Below are 19,375 nucleotides of genomic sequence, written 5' to 3'. Positions count from 1 at the left end.
GGGATGCTCTTCTTCCAACAACGGCGTTGTCGGTTTGTGCGACCTCTGAGGAATGGCGGTTGCCATCTTGGAAGAGAATTCTCCCATCAGGAGCCATCATTGAGAAGAAGCTCATAAGACGTGAGGACGCTCGCCGCCGAGGCCGCACAATGCCTGCGGCGGCAACACGCCACATCCTCTGGCTACACGTCTGCCTCCAATCATTTATTGAGTTTTTTTCCTTTGTCGCCCGTGTGTTGCTCCTTGTGTCTAAAAAAAACACGATGAAATTCTCTTTGGATGGTAGACAAATCACCTTAATGGATTTTATCTCCATTTATGAAATTACCCTTTTAGCTTAAGTGCTCTGATGAATATGTTCAGAAACAGAACATTGTGAGGCTGTAGTTTGCCCCCCCCCCTCATCCTACAGCCGTAATTCTCCTCTAATATGACAGAGAATTACTTGGCATTCTGCCTCAAATGCTAGTTTAAAATAATAATAGGTACACTTGCGCTAGTGGGAGATAATAATATACTTGGAGGTCACTATGGACACTTGTTAAGCTTGCAGTACATTTTGTGAGTGAATGGGATTTTCTCGGATTGAATTTTTTTTTTTTTTTTAATGGGATGGTAGAATGGCTTTCTGGCTTTTTTTTTTTTTTTCTTCTCTTTCCATGTCCGTGTCATATTGAGCAGCTGAAAGGAGGGCTTGAGTCACACGTGGATGGCGGATGCAACCTCTCACCGCTGACGTCACGTTTTATGAGTCATGATTGAACGCGATTAAGTGTTTTAAGCGACAGGTGGTTGTGGATTTGTGTGTCGGGGGGGACGTGACGTTGTTGGTAGTAATGCAAATAAGTCAACGCTCTCGGCAGGGAATTTGCAGTTGCAACTTGGAATGTCACACATCCATCCATTATCGGAGTCGCTTTTCCTCAAAAGGGTCGCAGGGGGTGCAGAAGTCTATCCCATCTATCTTTGGGCAGGAAGTGGGGTACACCCTGAACTGTAGTGATGGGAAAATGAAGCTTCAAATTTGCTTCATGAACCAGTTATTGTATTTTTGAGTCCTCTGTTGGTTTGAAAAAAATGGCAAGTCAGTGAGCTTTCGGGCCAATGTTGAACAAAGAGTGCCCTCTAGAGGAGTCCAAAAATAGTACAACTGGTTCATGAAGCTGATTTGAAGCTTCGTTTACCCGTTACTATCCCCAACAACCATCAATCCCCCCCCCCCCCCAAAAAAAATGCAAATCATCTGTATTTTGCACAACCGTGTGAAGTAATAATACGTTTTAGTATTTGGCAACTACTAAAATCATGGACACAAAAGTCTGACGCAAAGCAGAGCTCTATATTTGGAAGAGATTCAAAACCAGGATCTTTCAAGTGGTACTTATTTATTTATTATTTATTTTTACTTACGCCATCCGCGCCCGGTAGAGGGGGCGTGTTGGGGAGGAGGTCTCATGAGTCGCGATGGATTTGGTTCACGAATCCTTTTGACGAACCGATTCTAATGATTCACTTAAAAGAACTGTCGCGCCCATCACTAAACACCGCTGGGTAACTTTAATATGGAATAAATTGACTTTTACCAGTGACATTATCAGATCAACATTTTAATTTGTCCAATTTCCTGGCTTGTTGATTGCACAAATATTAACACTCTTATCAACCTCATGAAAGCACCATGAGCAAACAAAGCTGCTAAACAAATTCAATTTTTTTTAATTAAGTCTATATCCTTAACAAAACATGTAAGTGAAACAAAAGCTAAACCAAATCACAGATGCCATACATATATGGTTCATGTGTTTTTTTGGATATTCATTGCCAAAGAAAACCCCCAAAAAAATCCATCATCAGTCATTAGTTTTCAATTTAACACTACAAAGTGTTGGAAAATAATAAATTTGTTGACTCTGGGCAACCCCTGGACTGGTTGGCAACTAATGGCAGGGCAAAAATTCACTCACATTTGCACCTATGGGAAATTTAGTCTTCAATTTCCATAACATGCACGTTTTGGGAATGCAGAAAGCCGCAGTATGAAGACGAAACAAACGCAAGAACATGCAAACTCTGCAAGCATGAGACCAAATTCAAACCCCAAAACTCTCTCTGCGCGGCCGAGGTGCTTCTTGCTAATGTTTATCAAACGCAATAAGACAAGAACATTGCTCATAGCGGTGCAGAGAAGGATCGTTTTGTTCATGTGCATTCAAAGGACACAAATAACATACTGTTGTCGAAATGTTTGTGATTCAAGCCGGTTGTAGGCGCACATGATCATGCTCATAATTCCACACATGCACTTAGCGATAAAGCATCATAGACCACTTTTGTTGACGATGGGAAAAAGAAATGTATGATAATGTTATCCTTTGGGAGCAAGATGCAAGGGGAAAAAAACACTCCTAAGTATCCGAGGATTTCTGCAGGCTATGAAAATTGATCATAAAGACAGAATGCAGATTCTCTTTCTGTTCGTGTTCTTTCACCAGCGTGCGCGCGTGTGCGTGTGCGTGTGATGCAACTATCATCCATAGTGTTAATTCAGTTGCTCGCAGGCATACATGCACGCTCACACAATCCTATTAGGTGACACAAAAGCTTGCTAAATATTTCGAAGGCTTGGAATTTAGTGATTTGCCTGTGCCGAGTGCACAATGTCATCTTAATAATGCGTAGTTCAAAGTTGCGTTTTTTTCTGCTTGGAATTAATTCAGTGTGCCTTTTCATTTCCAGCATGCCTGTGACAAACATTTTTCTTTTGTCGTTGTTGTTGATGTCAAGGAATGGTGGCTCAATGCGTTGTGCCTTTGTACAGAAAGATGTGACTCTGCTGCCACCCGCTGGCCACAAACAGAAATGCATGAATGCGGGAGAGTAGCTCTTAAAAGGACAGGACTGCACAAGCGTGTTTTTCAAATGTTCATATTATGGACCCAAACATGTAACGTTGGGAAAAAAATGAATAAAATATTTTTTTAAAAAAGAGTTTGTGGAGGAGCAATGTGTGTAACTGCTGGATTTTGCTGCAGCTGCAGTTTTTAAATTGGGTGATACAGTTTAGGGTAAACAAAATAGTGACTGGGGAGTCTATTTAAAAAAATAAATAAGTAAATTAAAAAAATAAAATAATGTCATCGCTTGTTTTCACCATCACAGTCTCACCCGCTGTGGCGGTCCTATTTTATTTTGAATCCGTGGTTAGCCGTTACTTATCATTGCCGCGCAGTTAGCTGTTAGCTACAACCGAAAAAATATCAAAATTTCCCTTAATGCCACGATTGACACGACAGCTCGGTTTCTCGAGTGTTTTAAGTTAATCGGGCTCCCGTAGTAAATTCAAATGCAAATGATTGCCGGCTAATTACAATTATTTGACGACACCTTTGCCGCCTGGGAAGCTTGTAATCACGTAAGATGTAGCGGCTAGCGCAGCAGTCGTCAAAGCACGGGAAACCGTAACAATTCTCTGTGGCGTGTCAAATTTAAATTTAAATCATAATGAAGCAGCAATAAAGGAAGTGTGGGAGAATACTAATACGTGAATATTACTTCTTTGACCTTTTGGTCGTTGTTAAAGCAGTTGCAATCATAGCGACTATACCGCTAATTAATTGTCTATTTTGTGTATCATGGACTTTTGTCTCTTTGCACTTATTTTCTCACAAAAGTTTTCTCTGAATTTCTGGAGATGTAAATAATCTCACAATCATTTAGGTGACATTTCAGCTTGAATGATTAGTGGGGTTTTTTTGTTTTGTTTTGGGTTTTTTTCCCCAAAAGCAAGAACTTCTACTCGTGACCAGGGTTGCATGATTCTCAGTGATGCAATAATTCCATCCCAAGGGGAGTGAGAAATTCCCACACGATAGTGGCTTGCAGTCACATGACTGGAATTTGGCAACATGGGAAAGCTGTTGGTAATTCTCGTCACATTCACTTAAGAAGATGAAGTCACAAACAGTTTGTCGTCTTTTATTGCTAACAATCCGAAATTTATAATCCTCCCTAAATGTCATCATGAAACGCAAATATGCATTTAGGGAAATTAAGGGTTGAATGTTTGCAAATATTTCACCGATGAATTGCTTATTAGCGCTCGGAGCGGGCCCGGAACAGCGACTTCCTGCTGTTTTTCAACGGAGTTGAGTGGGTTTAAAAGTGTCACATCGTCGCTGTACGAGTGGCGTGCTGCGTGGCTCTCTTTTCATCCTTTATCATCTTTATTAGACACCACCTAGTAAGTGGAACATACTGTCTCGTTTTGTGTTTACCACCCGTGAACGGAGCAGATCAGGTCAACGGTGCCCCCACCAACGTGGGCAGAATTTGTCATGTTTTACGGTCACCGTTATATTAATTCAAATTGAACACAATCGTTGATTAAAAAAATAATAATAATAAATTCTTACATAACTGTAAGTCTCATATCAGACTGGATAATAACTGACTAGTCTGTAGAGTACGTTTGTGGTTGTGTGGAAGGTTCCGGTTTGATTTAATTTAAATGATGATGATGAATTTAACTCACTTCATAGTTACACTTTGGCAAATAGTGAACAATTGGTCAAAAAGAAGAGAGAAAATGACACTTGGTGTGTTTCAAATGACCACAGTTTAGCCTTTCTGCCACCTAGCTTGATATTAAGCTAGCTAGCATCCATGTTGCAGTGCTTTGAGATGGATTGTTGAGAAAGTGAGGGCAAATAAAGGGTTCTAAAACTTTTTTTTTTTGTTCCCTGAGCATGGATGTCATCAGGTATGAATGGATATCTTAATAAATAAGTTTTAGCTTTGAATTATAAAAGAAGAAAAAAACGATGTTTCAAGATTGCTCTCTTTGGAAATGCACAACTAAAAAAAGATCAGAGCTGAACTATCATGCTTGCTACATCAAGGACGCAAGTTGGACTGGAGAGAAGTTTGTCTGTGTGTAAGAATAGAATGTTTGATGTCGTCTTTTTTTTTTTTTTAACCCACCTTGTGTTTTGTTTTTGGCACCACACCTGAGCTGTAACTTTGTCTGTGCACAAATTTATTGTAGAATTGCTGTGTGTTTTTTTTTTTTTTTTTTTTATGTGTTATGGCACTTCTATTGAATAATATTTTTACATGATAAAACAGAAAAGAAAATTAAGAAGAAGGACTTGGACAGATCACATAATTTTGATGTGCTTTTTTATTTTTGTATAGCTTTATAGCTACTCTCCATTTCTTTCTTGTAAATATTTCAACAATTTTTTCCAGCGGCTATTGAGGAAAATTGGACAAAGAATAATAATAATGCGACATTTAGACTGACACATTTGGCATTCACTCCGCATGTTCAAATAATGCTTCGAATCGGTGGCACTTGGGACATACGCGACATCCTACAGAGAGGTGTTTCCTTTCCACTTTCTTTTTGTTGACCTTGTTGAGCTAAATGAGACATGCACCTAATGACGCTACCGCTCTGCACACAAAACGTGTCCATTTGCCGAAGAATTCTGCTGAACGCTTGGCTGTGTGCTTGCTGACCACGCCGCGAGCATGACTCGGCAGTCTAATGACCAGCATGCACAGGTTTACTTTCGGAGAAGAGCGCCTGCTTGCTACCATTTCTCCACTTGAACGTTGCCGGGCAGGATCTCGGATGAGCGGCTTTCAGGGTGCATCCGGGTTAAGGCCTCGCCTGTCTGCAAAAAAAAGCAAAAAAAAAATGCTGCAGCACAGATTGGTGTCTATCTTCCTTGAGGAAAAAACAACTCAAATAGCACTCAGGAGTGCGCAGAGATTCGCTAATGCAAAAAGACCCTCAACATTTGTGGATTTTTGCAAGTCGGACTAAGTAGGACTTCCCTGAAGGCCTACGTGTGAAATGCACGTCCCGCCACTGGATTTGAATATCGGTAGGAAATGATTTCTAAATCATTTTCTTCAGTTTTGATGTACATTGTACACAACTTCACCAGAATTGGGATTTTTATGTAAATGTAATTAACAATAACAAAAATGGTAATTGCCAAGCTTAACAATGAATTGTATTACGCTAACAAGCTCAAGATTGCAGTCCTGGAATTTTCCAGCGAGATAACCAACGCAGCCTTCTCTATTTCCTGCTCCAACATTTGCTTACATCACTTTCCCAATACAAAACCATATTTAACCAAAACAAATATTTGTCTGCTCGGATTCGAAACATCGTAGTATTCCCCCACCCGTCTCGGCGCACGCAAGATTTGAAACGAGCATGTTGTGCAACTAAGTGAATCTAACAAAGGCGACGATAAATATGGACGAGCCGCCGGTGCCCTCATCACTCGGAGGTGACATCTGCGCCTTGTTTACCGACACCTTCTGCTCCCGCTCAACCTATTGTGTCACCGCGCGGCTATATTTCAGAATAAAAGTGAGCACATCAGCGCTATACGGGCGCACAGGCGTTTCCTATAAATCAGCTTTCTCTCGCACACAAGCCCATTTGCAGCAATGTACCCAATTAGCTTCCGTGTCGCACATCCTGCTGGGGCCAACCTCCGTACCAGCGTATCTGTCCGTGCTAGCGAGGCCAAACTTGTTAGCCTCCCGCCGGGTATTCTTCGGAAAATGAAACTTGTATTTTCCTGACTCATATCATTCAGAGAAGCACGTAGGAAACATATTAGCATGATAGCGGGGCAGCGGTGGCGTCTAGTGATGGCTAAACGAAGCTTCAAATCTGCTTCATGAAGCAGTTGTAGTATTTTTGGACTCCTGTAGATGGCGCTCTCGGTTCAACATTGGCTTGAAAGCCATTTTTTAAACCCTTTATTTAAACCAACAGTGCCATCTAGAGGACTCAAAAATACAACAACTGGTTCATGAAGCAAATTTGAAGCTTCATTTTCCCATCACTCGTGGCGTCCCAATGAAGTTATCAGAAAGACCATCAGCATCATTTTAAGAGAACACATGTGCGCCTCATGCATGCATTTATAAAAGTCAGGAAAGTTAAAATGACACGGAGCAGTCGCCGGCAGGTGCAGAGATCTGCCGAAGGAGATGTCTGGAAGCACGTCTTTGTTTTCGCGCGACGACATGGTTGATATCCGACACACATGCTGAGGCTGCTTCACGTGGATTTGTCATGTTGGCGCTGGCAAGTCGGCATGTTCAATGTACAGTTGACATTTGATCACGCAGATAGCATCATGTGCGCCGCCGGTGGCCCGGCGCTCGGCTTCGTCGTTGAGATGCATCAGATGAGCCTCCACCTGTTCCGTGAGATGCTTCGCCCTCTTGAATATGCAACACGATGGATTCTCGGGCAAAGTCCAGATGGCGCTTCTTCAACCAGACTGAAAAAGATGGAGTTGAACAAATAAAAAAAGCCAGGTGTTGTCTTTCGATTTTCTACTCCAAATAAAATAGCGACGTGAAGGACGTGATGAGAGGTGGAGGGTAGTGAAGCTAAACGAAGCTTCAAATCCGCTTCATGAAGCAGTTGTAGTATTTTTGTACTCCTGTAGAGGGCACTCTCGGTTCAACATTGACCTGGAAGCCATTTTTTAAACTTTTTATTTAAACCAACAGCGCCATCTAGAGGACTCAAAAATACAACAACTGGTTCATGAAGCAAATTTGAAGCTTCATTTTATTATCACTAATGAAGGAGGTGAAATGCTCGAAACAGGAGGCGGAAACGTTTTGGTCTTGGGCGCCTTCCAGAAGAAATCTTGGCTCATGTCAGCTGGGAAATGCAGTGACTACTTGGGAATTCCGTGGTATGACCCGCTCTTCCAGAAACAGGACGGAGGAAATCCATTTCAAACTTCCTTGCAAGAGCGAGACAGGAAGTGTGACCGTCCCCAGAGTCTCCAGATAAAGATTTTGACACAGCAACTTTTATCAACAAAGATTGTGCAACATTCCAAGCCCGAAGTGTGATTGGTGTAGCCCATTCAACTTAACAATTCAGCCAGAGATCCGATTTGGTGAAAGTTGAACGAGTGTGTTGAATTCGATACGCTTCAAATTCGACCAAGGTCTAAAAATAATTAGCAAAAAAAATAAATAAAAATACACACTAAGGATAATCTGAGCCCTCATATGGTGAAAGGTGGGCTCAAATATTGTGTGTTATGTTATGAGCTTAATCAGAGCGTTGTGACATCCCCGACACAATTCATTTTCGATTTCTGGGTCAGCGATGCATCAAGCTAACGCAAAGCAATTAGTCGTCACTTTTGTCAATATGAGCCCAAAGCACACTTTATGCAATATGGGTGTCGGTTATTGCAGTGTCTGTAACCGCCTCACCCCCGATTTCCATCATGACAAACTGCCCTTGAACATGACACAATGTAACTGTGTCAGCGGCCACAATAAGGTGAGCGTACACAAAAACGCACCGATATTACAGCAGCACACTTTCCTGTTAGATAACACGAGTGAAGCGTCGCGTATTATTTAATTTATTGTGTCGCCAGATGAAAAATGGTCCACACAGGGGACAAGGCTGTACATAACAGCGGACTGTGTGTGCAGATTGCTAGAGGTATCATTTTGGGCATTTTTTTTAGAAGAAAGTATATTTCATTCTGTTGTTATTTAATAGTGTGTGCGATGCAAAAACACACAAGTAATTTGTTACATGACAGCAGTGGAAGACGGAGAGAGATTTGCGTTTTCAAGCTGGTAATACAGCTACTATTTCTGAATTTGTGTCAGCCAAAAACAATATGTGATGTCGACAGGGTGTTATTTAGCTTCAATAACAAAGAAAGCTTCAAACTCCCAGAAAGTCCCAAAATAATGTTAATAATTGAATTTATATATGTATACATGTTGAGTTCTGCCTTTAAAAATATTTCAATAATAAATGACTGTTTATTTTAAATTTTATTTCATTTTTTTTTATATTAATTGGAATCGACAAATACTTTTTTTTTAAAATATATTTTATCCCAAAAAAAAAGTCTCCTATTTATGTTAAGTGAAATCCAGAAACTACTCTTGTGTTTTTATAAATAAAAGTAATTTTATCTTTGTTATTTAAAAAAAAATATCCTTCTATGTCAATGAAGTGGCATAAGTGGTTGTCGGTATCTGCGGGTGTACAGTAAAGTAATGTGTAATCTAACTTAGTTACTTTTCAAATCAAGTGATCAGTCAAGCAAATAAGTTACTTTTAAAAACGAGTAATCATTTAAGTAAAAAAGTTACTTTTTAAAGTTTGTAATCATTGAAGTAACGTAGTTGCTTTTAAAAGTAAGTGATTATTTTAGTAAGTAAGTTACTTTTTAAATCACAAGTTAAGTTTCAAAACAAGTAATCATTTAAGAAATTAAGATACTTTTTTAAGTGATTGTTGTAGCAACTAAGTTACTTTTTTTTAGTAATCAGTCAAGTAAACAACTAAGTAATTTTTTTTCCCAACGTACCGTGACTGTGGCAGCATTACTCGTGAGCATTTTAGACTGATTTAGATCCGGAACTGTTTGCCAGCGGTGGCAAAGAAAAATAAAGACAGCGCTTCCTTTTCATAAGATTCTGTGGACTCTCTGAAACTTCCCGCTAATACTCTTTGATGCTATAAATAGATTTTTCGGGGAGGGGGGGGGCTTAAACATAACACTGTGTGAAGTCTATTTTTATGCATTCTACCAAAGAAATAAATGAAAAACCATGGAAATTATTCCACTTATTCATCATTTCCGGTTGACACTTAAAGGATGTGTGACGTCAGAAGGGCATTCAATTGTTTTGTGATTGACAATGCAATATTTTAAAAATCAGATTATTAAATGACACAAAATTGAATAATTTGTGTGGCTTTTGTGACAGGAAAACACAGTCTGTCATTTTTTTTAATTGTATTAGTTCAGCTTATTTAAACATGTTGAGCAAGTGGAACGGAATAAAAGATTATCTTGAGTCAATTTGGGGTGTTGAGCTGAGTTTCAGGCAGGGCTGGTGCCTTGCTTAAGAGTAGCCAGCATGGCAACCAGCATCTCTCCAACAACTTGAAACTTTTTTTTTTTTAGGGGTTCCTCCCTCAGCAGCACTCAAGATAAGCTGCCCCTGCGTGAAATTAATTAACACAATTACCTAATGTGCTTCCAGCAACTATCTGCTCTGTGCTGCTGCCGTCTGGATAAAAGTCTCCTCATCATCCCGCTGCTCTCGCCGCGCATTGGCTGAGAGCCGTGATGTCACTGAGTGCGCCACCCTATAAAAAGGCCCACTCCCACACAAGCGTTAGACGGACTGAGCGCTATCCCGCACGGAAACAAGCAGTCACGCCAGACTCCCAGGAAATATCCACCACCGGATAACATCTCACCATGTGCCGAGGACTCGAACTGTTGCCGATCACCTGCCTGGAGAGGTAAGCCACGCATGACAAACGACGGTGCGGTTGATCTTTCTTTCCTATTTTGCGTGTTTGTTTCATTCTCGCTTTGTCATCACAGGGCGAAGGAGCTGAAAGCTCTGTTTGGAGGTTTGCTGCACAAGTCGGATCACAGCATCCCAGCGCAGCCCAAAAAAAGTGACACTCACAAGTAAGTCCTCATAAGATGAAAAGGAATTGTTGGGTCAATGTTTAACTTCAGCGTTTTTATCGCATGGAAGATTTGTTTGACTGTTTCACTTAAGTTTCTCCTTTCTCTTGCAGCGTTGATGAGCGCCTGAAATGGAGGGACTCCTTTGAGAAATTGCTCTCCAGTCAAAGTAAGTGTAGTGAACTTTCACAAGACTCATTAAAAATCAAATTATGAAAAGCAAAATGGCACGGGTGGGCAACTGCGGTACTCGAGGGCTGCCGTCCTGCATGTCTTAGAAATTTCCCTCCTCCGACACGGCTGATTCAAATGATCAGCAAGCCCTGCACAAGACTGATTGCAATCATTCGAATCAGGTGTGGTGGAGAAGGGGAATATCTAAAGCATGTTTAACATGGCATGTGGGGACGCTAAATAATAATAATAGTAATAATAATAATCGATTTTGGGTTTTGCTGTTCAGCAGTTTTGTGCCATCCTTGAATTGTTATTTTTGTTTCTTGTTTTTTTTCAATCATACAGTAATATTTTCCACAATATACACATTAGAACAATCAACATTAATACTGATCTATTACACATGTAATATATTTACTTAAGCGACTAGTTTACAAATTGAAGTCGGAACAAAAAAAAAATTACAAAAACAAATAATAAAAAAAAGAAAAAAAAATAATTCAATATTTACAACTTCCCCAAAATATCTTTAGAATGTTTGCATGATTGCAATATTTCACTTTTTGTGAAATAAACTCACAAATAAGCTATTTAATCATATCGAAGACTCTTTTGTCATTTCGGTAAATGACTACCTAAAGTATGTCTGTGATAAAAAAAAAAAAAAAAAACACACACAAAAACTTAAACTTTTGGATAGGAAGAGGTTACGTTTTTGCTCTAAACATCGTTTGCATAATTTTCGAATAGTTTGCACAACTCTCACTACTAGTTAAATAATATGAATATTTTAAGGTTTGATTTTAGAAGACGTGGGTCAGTTTCAGCATAATAATTTTTAAAGTGTTTTTTTTTTTCAAAACCACAACAACTGCTTTTGTTGTTTTAAGACTGGATCTTTTTTTTTTTTTTTTTGTCAAATTGTTGTGTTTAATTGCGCAGACCTATTGATGAGAAAAGCTCATGCTAACGTTTCACCCTCTCATCTCCTCTTCTCAGATGGATTGTGTCTATTCAGAGCTTTCCTCGTGTCGGAATTCAGTGAGGAAAATATCGCCTTCTACTTAGCGTGTGAGGACTACAGAACTGCGAAGCCCTCCAAAATGTCCGTCAAGGCCAAGCAAATTTTTGATGAGTTCATCAGGACCGACGCGCCCCGAGAGGTAAAGAGAGCTCGACAAAAAAAAATGACAAAAAAAAAAAAAAAAAAAAAAAAGGGATTGACTGTTAACTCCTCTGCCCCTTCAACAGGTAAACCTCGATCACGTGACCAAAGCCATCACCAAGGAGAACATGGAACATCCCACCCAGTCGTGTTTTGATCTGGCCCAAGCCAAAATTTACACTCTGATGGAGAAAGACTGCTACCCTCGTTTCCTCAAGTCCGTTTCCTGAGCCAGCAGAGCGGACAAGCGACTTCATCAAGAACTGCGCGGCGAGCAGCCGGCAGATGTGATCCTTTCCGGCGGCGGGAAATGCTAACGCTAATGGCGCCTACCCCGGAGAGGTACGCGAGAAAAACCTGAGCTGAGGAGTCGTGGCCGAGGTTCAGCAGACTGGAGTCCGAGCTGAAGGACATGAAGCTGTGAGGACGCACAACTGAGCTGCTCGTGAGCGACATCTGAACAAGCCCCCCCCCCCAACCCGCGCAAGGCCGAAGGCCGCCGTGGCGTACGACGAAGCAGATGTCGTCGTTGTTCGTTTATTTATTCTCGTTCAACTCAACGTGTATTTATAATGAAAACAAATGTTTGCTTAACACCTGTTTAGTGAAAGTGACTTTTTTTTTTTTTTTCAATCGTGCAAAGTGTCATGAAATGCACCAAATAAAGGGAGAGAAAAATGTCTCTGGAATGTTCCAACGCTAATTCATGTGCGGCCTCTTTAGTTACATTTGACAAATGGGTGACCAAGTGAAAGTTTTTGTAGCCAAGAAAAGGCAGAGATCGGTGCGCCTTCATGTTATTCTGATGAGAACTTGGTCTTGACGCGCACAAAAGAGGACGGTTAAATAAAAACAATGTTTATGTTATTTCACTTTAGCGATTAGCGACTCCTCGTTCGCCTCCTCGATTAAAACGCTACTTGTTAGTGGGGTAGTTTATTTTATTTGTCACCACAGAGGAGATGATTCAAATCACGCAGCTCGTTGCTGCGGCAGTGCACGGACTTGCATAAAGTACAAAGAGAGTCCGTCCTGCTGCGGCGCAAGCTAGCTTGGTGGCTAGCATTCAAGCAGTGGCCAAATTAATTTCTTTTTTTAAATTTTCTTTTTTTTTTTTTTTTTTTAAATCAGTATGGCGCTGGTTAGTCTGACCTGCTTTGTGAGCGTGGGGCACAAGAGCCCTTTAAAAAAAAAAAAAAAAAATGCATCTTTGACGATCGCCAAATGGCGTCATCTGAGATCGCGACTTTGTTCCCAAAGCGATAAATCGTTCAACCGTTTTGGACGCCTCATCGTAATATACATCGAGAGATAGGATGGAAAAAGTTGCCTTCGGGTGTTTGCGTTAACTGAAATATTTCAAAAATGCTTTTGATTTGATTTCATGGCTAACATTCGAGCTGTTGGCGGAGGGGCGGACGACGCTAGCAAGACAATGACTCACCGACTTTGTCTTCTACCTTTGAAGCCACTCGCCGCCTGAGTCAGCGGCGCTTTGTCACTGAGTCGCTTTTCTTTCATTGTTCCGCCGAGCCTCACGCAAGAAAGAGCTGCCTTAGAGGCGCCCGTCTCCGCTCGGCCGGCTCCCACGCGCGCAGACTGCCAAGGTGGAATCTTGCTCAAATAATCAGGCCCTGAGGAGACAGAGGCGCCGTCATTAACAGCGCTGAGACCCCTCCTGGAAAATGATCCTACTCTACAACCTGTTAGTCATTTCAATCACACACACACAAAATAATGACTTCAAATTATCACTTGCTCTTAATTTGCTGGAGCGACACGTTCTCAAATGAGCACCTGCACAGTTTGTTGTTTGGTGCTCGATTTTTCGTGAGCCACCAACCTCATGGATGAACTTAAAGACTTGAAGCCAAGTGCATCCCGCAAGCATTTTCGGTTTGTCTCGTTTCTATCTTGCGTTCATTATTGACCGGCGCCATTTGTTGTACCTTGTCGGTCTTGCATTGAAAAATATATCTATATCTTTGGAGGTAACCTTCACGTGGTACGAATATAGTCACAGAAGACATTCAGTACGTGGCCTCGCTGTGGCGATGAGTCACTAAATTTGAAAAAAAAAAAAATTTTTTAAATGGCAGTATTGTGTGACTGGATCAAATGGGAAATAATGCACTATTGATGCTGAAAAACTACAACAGCGGGGTGTTTTATTTTTTTTTTAACAGCACTTTTGATCTTTATAATCGGAGCAGTGTTCATGAGGCCTGCTGATAAACTATTTTTAACGGAGAAAAAAACCCCCAAAAAAAACAAAACAAAGAAGCAACTGACGTGAAAACAAGGCCAGTCATCTGTGCTTCAAAGGTGCGTTGCCTTGGTAACCTGTCAACCATGACTACAGCGCTTTTCTTTTTACACCACACGTCTACATTCAAGCCCGATTACTAATGCCGTTTAATCACCAGTCACATGGAAAATCTGTTTTCAAAACCTGTGAAGTGGGTGTCCGCATGGCGCAGATGTCAAAGTCGGGCTCCATCACCTGTGGGTCGGATCATGTCACCGCCCCCAGAATATTTCTCTCCGTGGTCGGTTACGAAACATGCGAACACCTCCTACATGTCTGTTCGTCCAGGGCAAAAAGGAGTTTGCAATTTGAATTTCCTGCGGAGCGAATGCACTTGAGTTGATTTTTCAGTTGTTGTTTTTTTTTAATAAAAATATTTTTAATTTTTTATATTTTTATTATTATTTATTTTATAATTATATATATTATAGATTTTTTAAAAAAAAAATTTTTACTTTTACTCCCTAGATTTGAAAACGGAAATTTGTACTTGCCCCTCCTTCATGAAAAATAGTCTCGATGACATGACATTTAAAAAAAAACATTTTATTTTAAAAGGATTAAAATCGAGAGCGGTAACGGTACATAACATAAATGAACTCTTGATTGACTGATTTAGAATTTAAGATTTTCGACATGGAGGAACGTGAAAGACAAGGCAACCGATTCGGCCTCTTCTATGGCCTTATTTGAGAAAATTATTTCATGTTAATCTGAAATAAAAAAACACTCAGGTTTTCCCAATAATTATACTAATACTTTGAATTACATCATTATTTTTTGATCATCAATAAAAAAAAATGTTTACAAAGCTGCAGCATTTTTTTTTTTGAACAGGATGTTCTGTACTTCTACCTAAGTACATAATGTGAGTACCTTTTGCACCTCTGACAAATTCATTTGAAAGCAAATTAAAGCAGCATGTCAACTTGTCTTTGGCAGTCTTTCCATGCATGCCACTTACAAAAGAGAGAACCATTGTTGAATGGCGCATTACGCCCCAATTTTTTGTTTTTTTTTATTTATTAAAAAGATGAATAAGAACAGTATCACGGTTTGTTATTGGAGGTGGACCGCAATGTTGAACGGGCGCATGTGAAGTCATACTAATACGGATTTACTACTTTGAGGGATGCTAATTTACTTGTCGCCGCTGTGAAAGGTAACGTTCTTCCTTCATAGTTTTGAATTTTGTTCAAAAGAACAATAAATGAGAAATATTAGACATTTTCCAAGTCGCTGATCGTCGCAAGCAAGTTCTAATTTTCAGGGTGGGTTATTTTGGTCGAAAATACATTGACAAGAAGGGGAGCAACAAAAAAAAATTGTATCACAAAATCAGGTTGGATTTTTTTTTTTTTAGAATTATTTCACTTTACTAAATATTAAGAATTGTCTTTTATTGGAGGGATATATGTTTGAAGTAAATGCCACATGCATGGCGGTACCGCGAAGTTCATTGGAGCTCAGATAAAAATTGGACAAAAATATTTACTATGTGCAAGAAATATTATCACAAAAATCAATCCCCTTAAACTTGTAATATTATTGATGTTTAAAAAAAAAAGCCTTCTCACATACAATAGAGCAGGATGAGCAACTAATCTGCCATCTAATGGTGATTGGTGATATTACAACGTAAAACCAGTCGCCCACTTCACATTTGGGTCGACATTCGTGGATTTGCATATTGGCAGATTTCTTTTTTTTTTTTTTTCAATAATTTTTTCATATTTTTAATTTTTCACGTTTTTTTTTCCAACAACTATTTTTTATTATTAAGGGCCAATCAGAGTTCAGCGCCCTGTTGCAGCTCATTGAAGAGTTTACAAACATGAGATTGTTGTTGTAACTCAAATCTCAACCGCAATATGTTTCTGCGTAATCAGTTAAAAAAAAATGGTCTTAATGTTAGAGAATCAGCCATTAAACTACCTCCCAAGTTCAAACCGCAAACTCTGAAAGTTTTGATTTTGTATTTCCCATGACTGCTGCGACCCGCTGAAGGTGTATAAATCTTTAAAGACAGCTTAATGCAACGTTATTTATCTTATTTTAGATCCACTCAAAACATGCCCCATTTAGACCAATCATACGTCCACAAAAACTGTGTTGTGAAACCAGCGGCGAACTCACAGAATGAAAGGTCATGTCTTGCGATGAGTAATTTCTTGAATTTTAGAAGCAAACCGTTGCCACTTTGGTCATTACGGAGAAAAGCAGGTTCATTCGCATCTCAAAAGCGCACGGTGAATTAAAAATGAAATCCTCATTTGAAATGTATGTTGACATTTTGACATGTGACGGACCTGAGTCATTCTGTCCTGCGTGTGTGTGTGGGGGGGGGGGGGGGGCGTGTGTGTGTGTGGGTGTATATTCGCACCCTCACCTACAGGATGGAAGCCAGCCTCCAGAAATGTTGTGACCAGCTGCTGGAAACCAGTTGCCAATTCCGAGTAGACGCTCTCTGTCACATGCCACCCAATGCGGGGTTTTTTTTCCCCTCTGCATGTTGTGTGCTGTAATAATTTTCAAAAAATAAATACATAAATAAATAAATAAATATATATATATATATATATATATATATATATATATTTATATATATATATATTTATTTATTTATTTATTTTCCAGTGACTTTGACTTAAAGTAGTACATCATTAAAATACGCTGTAAAATAAAAATCAGTTTGTCTGGCCACATCTTGTACCTCTGACTTGATTTTTAAGACACCCCCCCAAAAAAAGCGACCAATTATCGACAGAAAGCCTGACTAATGAAGTCTCGATTTAGTCTCACGGACTCGCAGGCGCACTCCTAGCAGGCACCTCCACGCGACTTTGCGCTGTACCGTAACGCTTGAAGGCCTTGGCTGAAACCATGTCGGAATATCCACTGCGACAAAAGTTAAAAAAGAAGGAAGTGGACCGATCCCGTGACGCATGTCCGTGAGAGGGGCGTGGTTTCGGTCAGAGACTGGAATTTGAAACCCGCGAGCTCCGCCTTTCATTTATTCCAATGCTGCAATTAATTTATGACGTTTCAAGCCCTGACCCAAATGCGAGCTTCGTTATGACCTCACGTCTCCAGGAGGCTTTTTGCGGCTCGGCTTAATTGACCGTCTAAGCTGCATGACTTTATTTGCTTTGTATGCTGAGAGCACTGAGTAAACCTGCGCAAGAGTGGCCTTAACGCCCGATGACGTACACGCGCTGCACTTAAGGTGTCGAAAGAACACCCCGGAAGACAAATACGCTCGCGCTAAGAATTTAAGTTGCTTTTTTTTTTTTTTTTCTAACAAATTGTAGTTGATTTTGAAGACGCAACTTAAATATGTGTACATTCGAAGTCCAACTTGCAAAACTATTCAGCTCCACCATAACATGAGAATAAAAATGCTCAAGCCCTGTTTTGAAATTTTGCATGACATCAAAATGCTGCAGACGATCCCTGAAATGTTCTTCCAAGAGCGCATGAAGATGCAGCAGAGAAGGCTGCAAAAGCAAATTATTGTTTGTAGCTTGGATTTAAAATGACCTCGTTTGACACCATTCCTGGAATTTTCCAAGACATCGGTGAAGAGCCTATTTTTTTTTTTTAAGTTGAAGCACATTTTTCAGCGAGGTCATTGAAGGATGGATCTGAAAGAAAATTATTTTTCTGTGGAGAAGCCGTGTTGCTCAATGGGACTGGCCTCCACCACACATTATGACAATATAATACGCGCAGAAATTTGTGGCCAGCTCGGAAGGTCATGCGACAATGAAACAGATGCCTCGATGCCGCCGATCTCAGTTCTCGGGGTTCATTGGTTTCAATTTGTGATGGGAAAATGAAACTTCAAATTATTTTTTTTTTTTACTCATCTATATGGTGCTGTTGGTTTGAATAATAGTCAGTGAACTTTCAGCCCAATGTTGAACAAAGCGTGCTATCTGCAGTAGTCCAAAAAATACAACGGGTTCGTGAAGCAAATTTGAAGCTTCATTTTGCAATCACTAATTCCAAACAGTGTTGCCCGTTAGCTTGAAAATGGAACTTGGTCAATTTACTGATTATTTGTTCTCAAAGATAATTTAGTTACTTTACTGTTTACTTGGTTATGAAAGTAACTCAATTATAAGTTACTTTAATAATTACATTCAGCAGATATCAAGAACGTTATACTTGAAATAGTCCTTGTGGATCACGTGACCTTCAAATTTTTCATTTATTTTCTTTTATAAAAATAAAAAAAATTCCAAGTCTTTCTAGACTTGACTCAAATACATTTTAGAATAACCCCTTTTACCTTTACTTGACATCCGCTGTGACTTCACGTAGAAAGTGTTTGGTGCCGTCATTTAAATGAAGATACACTTGATCCACACTGAAAAGTTTGTGAAGCTGCAGGTGAAAACAGGTCAAGTACTCGCAGACCCTCACATGATGCCGAGGTGTGCCGGATAAAGTGAACACCTTTTCACTAAGCCCTGCATAAGACGGTATCCTCTATTCCGTAGAAACGTCATGCGCCAAAAAGATGGCACTCCATATGAGTCACTGACATGCTAAGGCCTCCTTGTAAACCTGAGAGAGCATTTCTGTTCTCTCCATGTAATATCTCGAGTGCACTTTGTTCCCTTGGTAGGTGACAGGGCCTTCTGCTCTTTTTGACCTTGATGGTATAGCGCTGTCAAAAAGAGGGCTGCATGACACGGGTGGTGAAGAAACATAGACCTACCTAAAGGGGCCTTTCATTCATTTTGACTTGCACTTGACTGTTTGCTTAACTTGGAATTTTACATGACAAAGAGCTCTGTTGCCCCCTGCTGGACAGAAAGCAAAAACAGAAACCATGCTGAATACCACTTGCACGGTTATCCATCTATTTGCTATACTTGAGAGTTGTGGGGAATCCCAGCTGACAAGCGAACTCCACAGGAAGATGAGATTTGAACATCTGTGAGGGAGACATGCTAACTTCGAGCGCATAGCACTGCTACTATTTACACAATAATGTTGTGCAATGAGACCTGAATTAAATATTCAGCCGTTTACAAGGGTAATAATGTTACGTTTTGTATTAATTGGTTATATATTCACAAGAGGAAACACTTTATCTGTTGAAACCCAACCGGGCAACAGAATGAATAGAATAGAACAACGCGAGCGGTACATTCAAGTCAGTCGCACACTAGTGACGTCATTCAACGA

General features: G+C 40.0%; 1 long non-coding RNA gene and 1 pseudogene across 2 annotated transcripts; one reads left to right on the top strand and one right to left on the bottom strand.

The window, feature by feature from the left end:
• The first annotated feature begins 10,172 nt into the window (after nucleotides 1–10,172).
• On the top strand, nucleotides 10,173–12,571 carry LOC148326345 (regulator of G protein signaling 5-like; annotated as a pseudogene). Its single transcript, XR_015846143.1, has 5 exons — nucleotides 10,173–10,351; nucleotides 10,437–10,526; nucleotides 10,640–10,695; nucleotides 11,703–11,866; nucleotides 11,955–12,571. The product of XR_015846143.1 is annotated as a regulator of G protein signaling 5-like (transcript).
• A 747-nt stretch (nucleotides 12,572–13,318) lies between these two features.
• LOC148326344 (uncharacterized) lies at nucleotides 13,319–18,856 on the bottom strand. The gene is made up of 3 exons (XR_015846144.1): nucleotides 18,471–18,856; nucleotides 16,566–16,695; nucleotides 13,319–13,502 (listed from the first exon to the last, which is right to left on the bottom strand). It is a non-coding gene; the product is annotated as an uncharacterized LOC148326344 (long non-coding RNA).
• Nucleotides 18,857–19,375: the final 519 nt, after the last annotated feature.

The sequence above is a fragment of the Idiotropiscis lumnitzeri genome, chromosome 12, assembly GCF_059441095.1.
Source record: "Idiotropiscis lumnitzeri isolate Australia: NSW breed Sydney's pygmy pipehorse chromosome 12, RoL_Ilum_1.0, whole genome shotgun sequence".
Classification (NCBI taxonomy): Eukaryota; Metazoa; Chordata; class Actinopteri; order Syngnathiformes; family Syngnathidae; genus Idiotropiscis; species Idiotropiscis lumnitzeri.
This window is presented reverse-complemented; position numbering and strand designations above follow the sequence as displayed.